Here is a 7,550-nt window from a genome sequence, read left to right on the forward strand (position 1 = left end):
CACCTGCACGCACATTTGGGGAAGGTCTTTCTGCTGCAGAGGAGAGGGAGGAGATGTGGCTGGGCATGAAGAGGCTGGAGGCGGGAAGCAGGTGGGAGGGACGAGAAGCCACACACTGGGGGGCTGTCGGCTGATGGAGAAGGGACAGAGGTGGAGGGATGGTTAGGAAAAGCAATGTTCTCAGTGACCCGGAGGTCAGGCTGATTCCCAAGTCTGCCTTAGAAGCTTGGCAGAAATTGGGGTCACTTGTCATGCTGGAAATTCAGGAGCAGGGAGAGGAGTCAGAGAAGGAAGTGGCCATCGAGTCAGGTGAAAAAGTGAAATGTTAGTTGCTCAGTCATGTCCAACTCAGTGTGACCCCATGGGCTGTAACCCGCCAGGCTGCTCTGTCCATGGGATTCTCCAGGCAAGAATACTGGAGTGGGTTGCCATTCCATTCTCCAAGGGATCTCCCAACCCAGGGATTGAACCTGGGTCTCAACTCTGCCTACACTGCAGGCAGATTCTTTATGGACTGAGCCACCAGAGGAGCCCCGTCAAGCCAGTTAGGGGCCTGCATAGCAGCCTGGGCTGGTCTGTGTGGAAGCTAGGGGCACTGAGCTCCACTCTGGAGCCCTGGACAAGGACTGGCTGTAGATAGATCCTGGGGTCAGGAAACCTCCGGGGGAGGTGGGGGATGAATCCTGTTGGGCCATGTTGCCCCAAGAAAGCACACAGGATTATTTAAACAACAAGCACAGCAAAAAATTCAAGGGTGTCGAACTGAACCTAGGAGACACCAATATAGAAATTATAGAAAAGGGGAGATCTACAAACAAGGCTTTTTAAAAGCCTGGGGGTGGTGCTGGGGGAAAATCAGGAAAACGATACCATGAAAACAGTGAAGGAAGGGAAGGGGCCTCAAGTTCTTTGAGTCCTGATTTGTTCTCACTACACCATCATTGTTCCCATTTCACCGAGAAGAAAACTGAGGATCAGAGAGTCCAGGAAGTAAGCAATCTACCCAAGGCTCTTCATTTAGAGACAATCCTCCAACCCAAGTCTTCAGTGTCAGTCCAGCTCAGGTCTCATTCCTCAGGGCTGCCTCTCACAGAGCAGATCTTAGGTTCATTAGTTCACTTATTTAGTCTTGAAAACTGTAACTACATCTTATGGTCAGAATAAGTCACTGCAGAAGGAGGAAGCAGTCCACACGAACGGGCCGGTGAACGAACTGAGCTCGAGGCGTCCTGCAAGTGTGGCAGCCGAACCCACGTTTATTAAAACGCTTCCCACCTGCTCCGGCCCGTGTCCTCCACTATCCCGGATGGTCCCTGCCAGGTCCATATGGGTTCAGAGTCTGAGCTCCAGGAGTGGCGACCCCTGAGTCTCGCAGACACGGAGAGCTGGGCTGGCTGCGCGGTTGGGCTGGGACTGGGAGCCTGACATGGACCCGAGTGCCGCGGCCGCCTCTCGGAGCCGCGGGGAGCCCTCCCTTTCGTGCGCGAGCCGGCAGCGCCCCCTGGTGCTCGGCGCCAGCACCAACATATCCCGGTGAGCGCAGCTGGCGCCGAGAGGCCATGCGTTCCTGCCAGCCAGACACTGGAGCAATCTCAGACTCTTGTTTATCTCAAATCTTCAGCCCCTCGTGGCCAGTTCAGACGGTCTGAAAGGTTTTCCAAAGGGGACTTCGTTGGCCTGAACACGTTCACCGGGAGTGAGGACGACAAGGAGCTAAATGACTATAAGGGTTATCAAAACCCTTAAGAGGCAGAGACAGATGGACAGCCCTCGGAGAGAAACCCGATGTTTCAGGATGAGCCAAGCAAAGGAGATACAGAGAGAAAAACATGGAACTCAGCCGCCCTGAACACATCATTAAGACCAGCCACTGCTGAATGATAGATACAATGAACAAAATTATTTTCCCATGGAAATAAAAAAAGGAGGAAGAGGAAAGAAAAAAAGATACATATGTGCCCAGGGAGAGATTTTTTTTAACGGTGATAACAGTACCAAGGGGCTTCCTCCGTGGCTCAGCGGTAAAAAATCTTCCTGCAGTGCAGGAACCACAGGAGACAGGGGTTCGATCCCTGGGTCAGGAAGATCCCCTGGAGGCATCCCACTCCAGTATTCTTGTTTGGAGAATCCCATGGACAGAGGAGCCTGGTGGGCTATAGTCCATAGGGTCTCAAAGAGTTGGACACGACTGAAATGACTTAGTATGCATGCAGCAATACTGGAAAGAGGAAAATGCAGGGTCCTCTAAAGAAACAGGGAGGAGGCCACTGATTTGGAATTCACTTGAGGTGGGGATGACGGACTTTCCCTCTGCACCCGGCTTAAGAGTCAATCAGTCTTGAAATGTACTAGAGAAACCAACAAACAAAATATTCCCTTCTCCCACATCTCTCATGCAAAGTGTCCCAAAGAGGCTCCTGCAGAATGGAATGGAGCCGAACTCTGCAATGAGAACGCATACACGCTATAAAGGAACATTCTATATAGAAGCAATCAATCCAAGGTGATTCGCATGATCAGTCAGAGGTGTAAATCCCTCGGGACGCATGAGGTGTGTGGCTGGTCTGAATGCCTATTTTCTAGGGGCAATGAATGAATGGATCTCTCCCTCCTTTCCAGACTCCAATGCTTTTAGCAGTTGGCACTGTGGCAGGATTTATACAGTTCTTGTAAATTGTACCTTCCCTCTCTCCTTTCCAAAGGTTTCTTTCAATAAAATGCAGATGGAATTGTTTGAGAGCTGCTTTTCATGTGTTTATAGATTACTTCTGCTGGGCTGCTTATGCAGGTGCAGGTCTCTAGGCCTCTTTGTTTTTTATTTTCTCTGCCTATTAGGAAAATGGAAACATATGGATTCCTGGTCTGGGCCCAGCAGACCTTATAGAATCATATCCCTCTTGCCTTCCTCACACATCTTCCTGTAATCACATGACTCTGAATTAGCCTCTTAACTCCCTGGTGGAAAAGCCATAATATGGGAAAATTCAATAAAACATATATGCCGTCTGAATGCCAAAGCACTTACAAAAATAGATGGGAATGTGGTCATTTATACAACTGTGAAAGGAGAGTCTTAGCTGACATTGGTGATAAGTCACAGTTGCATAAAGAAACAGACATTCAACATGGCAGACATGAGCCTGGTGTTCAGGCAAACTAAGATTGTAAAGTCTAATTGGGAAGAAAGTAGCACTCGAGTGTAAAGAAATTGCAGGCTTGAATCTGGATCTGCACCACCAATACCAGCATTTCCAGGTTACATGAGCAGTTTGATGTAGAGATTTCTTGACTATTCTTTGCGTGGAAAATGAAGAGTCTAGAGACATATGCAGAGTGTTCCCAGAAATGAACAATAAAGCCCTGCTATAGGTTATATTTCCATGTCATAATTTTCTTTGAAAATAAATAACTCACCTACTGAAGGCTGCATGTGTTTTACAAAAATAGCCCACTACATTCCTTTAGGAAGAGGAAATCAGTTAATGTTCACCCAGGAGGCTGTCCACCATTCCCAGCAGAGTGCTCAATAAGACTAATAGGAACACGTAGTGTCTACGTTGCTCTAATTTTCAGGAAAAGAACATCCCTCAGGTGAAGATTATCATTTTGCTGTCCTTCTTCCATGCCAGTCTGCAGACAGCCTAGGAAGGAGGTGAAACACACAGACAACCATCCCCAGCTGCATCTGGATGAAAAGACAAATGCATCCTGCGAGGCTGCATTTGGGGGCCTCAAAGTGATTTGCACAAATTCAGACTAAAATATGGCGGGATTCCATGTGCTTCGCTGAGCCTTTCGGGAACACTGCCAAAGCTGCAGTCTAGAGGGAGTCACACGGTTGAACCTTGCCAACCAGAGTCTCTGACCATCTTCCTGACTCAATGGGTGGGAAACCTGCTCTTCTGTCTGGATAGATTTCACTTGGGTGGGGCACAGACTTTCAAACCTTCACAAGCTCTTCCCTGGACCCACTCTGGGATTTGGAGCTAAGGTACCCCAGAAAGGCAATGGCACCAGATGCCCCCTGGTGAAGGATCAAAGAAGAAAGAAAGAAAGTGAAGTCGCTCAGTCGTGTCCGACTCTTTGTGACCCTGTGGACTGTAGCCTACCAGGCTTCTCCGTCCATGGGATTCTCCAGGCAAGAGTACTGGAGTGGGTTACCGTTTCCTTCTCCAGGGGATCTTCCCGACCCAGGGATCGAACCCGGGTCTTCCGCATCAGAGGCGGATGCTTTAACCTCTGAGCCACCAGGGAAGCCCTAGAGGGTTACTGTATGCAATAAATGTATTGTTGATGGAGATTTGCTTGGTGAACACAGTGAAAGCAAAAAAAAAAAAATCACGGATAAGGATCTACTGATAAAAATCCCTAGTGTTATTCAGCTCCAATATAGTTCAGTCACTCAGTCGTGTGTGACTCTTTGTGACCCCATGAACCGCAGCACACCAGGCCTCCCTGTCCATCACCAACTCCCAGATTTCACCCAAACCCACTGAGTCGGTGATGCCATCCAACCATCTCATCCTTTGTCGTCCCCTTCTCCTGCCCTCAATCTTTCCCAGCATCAGCGTCTTTTCCAATGAGTCAGCTCTTCGCATCAGGTGGGCAAAGTATTGAAGTTTCAGCTTCAACATCAGTCCTTCCAATGAACACCCAGGACTGATCTCCTTTTGGATGGACTGGTTCAATCTCCTTGCAGTCCAAGGGACTCACCAGAGTCTTCTCCAACACCACAGTTCAAAAGCATAAATTCTTCAGTGCTCAGCTTTCTTTATAGTCCAACTCTCACATCCATACAGGACTCACTTGGTCTTGTCCAATTCTTTGCAACCCTGTAGGCTGTAGCCCGCCAGGCTTCTCTGTCCATGGGATTCTCCAGGCAAGAATCCTGGAGTGGGTTGCCATTCGCTTCTCCAGGGGATTTTCCTGACCCAGGGATTGAACCCGGGTCTCCTGCATTGCAGGCGGATTCTTTACCATCTGAGCCGCCAGGGAAGCCCCAGTGAAGTTCTGCTTGGGAAACTGTTACAATGAGCCTCATGACTTGAACTTGGCTTTTCTCTTCCCAGATTCATGAGTCCGATTCTATACCAGGTGCTTCTCCAAAGAAAGCGAAACAAGGGAAGGGCAAGCAGTGGGATCCCTGCCTTGGGACTGACCAGCCTCCACTGTGGTTCCAGTTTGGCCTTATACGTATAACCTCAGGCACATTGCATGACATCTAGCATCCCAATTTCCAAATCTGAAAATTAAGAAGTTTTGACAAGATAATTTCTTAAATGGCTTTCATCCTTAAATCTAAAACTCTACACATTAAATGTTAAAAATAAACTATTAAGTTGAGCTGCCCGTACCATGCAATTACAACGCTTGTGGCTCAGGTGAGCCCAGAAGAGGTTTCCCAAGGCGGCAAAATTGGTCCCTTCACCTTTGTGTGGACTCGCCTTCTGACCGTCAGCCCTCATCTAAGAGAAGCCTGGTCAGAAAAAAAAGAACAGCCTGTGTTTTGTTACAGAAGCGTTTTCTCACTTGGTTTCTTATCGCAGGTAGGAAGATGTAATAAATAGTAATTAAAATAACCTGATGCAGCATCTTTCATCTTGACAAATGGCTTCATCCCCCATCTTTACATAAACAAATTAGAAAAACCAAATGAGAATATATGGATCTAGGGAGAGCAAAAGAACAGGAGTTACACCCTGAACAGAGGCGATGCTACCAGTTCTACTGTGAGCCCGTGATCGCAGCTATTTCAAATGTAATTACCTCAGTCACCCCCCACTGGGCAGGGACTCTTAAGGTCTGCTAAGCTTCTAGTGCATGGCTTGTGCTCAACAAATGACAAATGCAATTATAATAATTAATAATTCATATATTAATAATGCAATCCCTTTCCCCACACTCAGTAATTGCCCGCGACATGCCGTGCATACACAGGAACGGGTGCTGCCAGGCACCCTGGAATTTCTCTACGTTTCCGTAAAGCTGCATCTGAAGGTCACCTTGAAGAGATCACAGCCGCCCGCTAGTCTAACAAAGATGGTTGGCTGGCATGCTGCATTTTCTAGCTATCTCCTTCCCATGTCAAATATTTAGAACTATCTTTGAGAACCAGCCCCGAGAAATAAATGCCGTGAAGACACAGTTGACATCTGTCTAGAAGCCTCACGGTGCCTCCCAGAGGCCCAGCCATCATGATAGGTCTCACGTCCCTGGCACCTCCTATCTTATCCAAAACTTACAAAGAGCTCAAGCAACCACAGTGTCCATCCAGACCCTCCCCCAGCAAAGCCCACCCTGGCAGCAGAGAGCCTTGGAGGCTCGTGGAGCCGCTTATCTGGGGTGAATTGGGGAACTCGATTTGGCAAATCCTCATTCCACAGTGAACAGATTGTTCATTTCGCAGGCAGTCACGAAAATCAAAAGCTCAAGCAGGTTATTAATATCCTAGCAAGCCTTCCCAGAAGAGGGTTAATGTTGATCTCTTTATCTCATCTGTGTTTTCTTTTTTTTCCCTGGCATTCTTTGATTTTTCACAATGCAGGTAATTCTACTCTGTTTGATCAGAACGCACTCAAGTTGTCTAATGAATTTCAATTGTCGGTTTATTTAGTTTTCCAACTGGCCTCTCCTCCCCGGACATTCCAAGCAATTTCCAAACTGGGATTAAAGCTCAGTGTTTCAACCTCCCACTTCATCCCCCACTCCCCACTCCCCACCCCCTACCCACTGTGCCTGCCCTTCCTCCCCCAAACCCGCTCCCCCACAAGCCCGTTTGCTGTAATATTAAGGCCGTGGTCAGCAGGAAGCACAGAGGCTGATGTCATCAGACAGCTCTCTAATCCTTCTGGAGCCCAGAAATGACTGACCTTTTGTTAGGCATAAAATCCACTCCTACACCCTAACTCTGAGGGACCGGAAGGCAAGAGTTCTTTAAACTGATCATCTTGCTTCTTACAAATTGCTTTCTCACATTGGGTGGTTTTTTTTTAGCATTACTTTTTTCCAGGCTCCAAGTAAAAACCAACTAAAATAAAGCTTCTGGTTTCACCTTCAGAGAATGAAGTGTATACAGAGCTAACTTTCAGACTTAATTTTCTATGTGTTGACTGGATCATTTCATCAAGACAATGCTTAATTCCAGAGCTCTGTCGAGCATACTGTTGTCACCGCACTACCCTAAGCAGCGACTGGCGATGAGACGGATCCCAGTGTCCACACTGGCAGGACTCTGCTCCGCTCTGTCTTCCGTCTCCTGGTGGAAGCTCTCTGTGTGTATGTCTGGTGCACTTTGTGCCTCATGTGCGTTACTCACTCAGTTGTGTCTGACTCTCTGTGACCCCGTGGGCTGTAGCCCACCAGCCTCCTCTGTCCATGGGATTCTCCAGGCAAGAATACTGGAGTGAGCTGCCAGTTCCTTCTTCCTGATCCAGGGATTGAACCTGGGTCTCCTGCATTGCAGGCAGATTCTTTACCATCTGAGCCACCAGGGAAGCCCCTTATGCCTCCTGGGGGACCGAGTATGAAAGCCCTGAAAGATCAGGTTTTCT

General features: G+C 48.1%; 1 non-coding gene across 1 annotated transcript; it reads right to left on the reverse strand.

Moving 5' to 3' along the window:
- Positions 1 to 4,182: 4,182 nt before the first annotated feature.
- TRNAQ-CUG (transfer RNA glutamine (anticodon CUG)) lies at positions 4,183 to 4,254 on the reverse strand. The gene has a single exon. It is a non-coding gene; the product is annotated as a tRNA-Gln (tRNA).
- Positions 4,255 to 7,550: the final 3,296 nt, after the last annotated feature.

This window comes from Budorcas taxicolor, chromosome 2, assembly GCF_023091745.1.
Source record: "Budorcas taxicolor isolate Tak-1 chromosome 2, Takin1.1, whole genome shotgun sequence".
NCBI lineage: Eukaryota > Metazoa > Chordata > Mammalia > Artiodactyla > Bovidae > Budorcas > Budorcas taxicolor.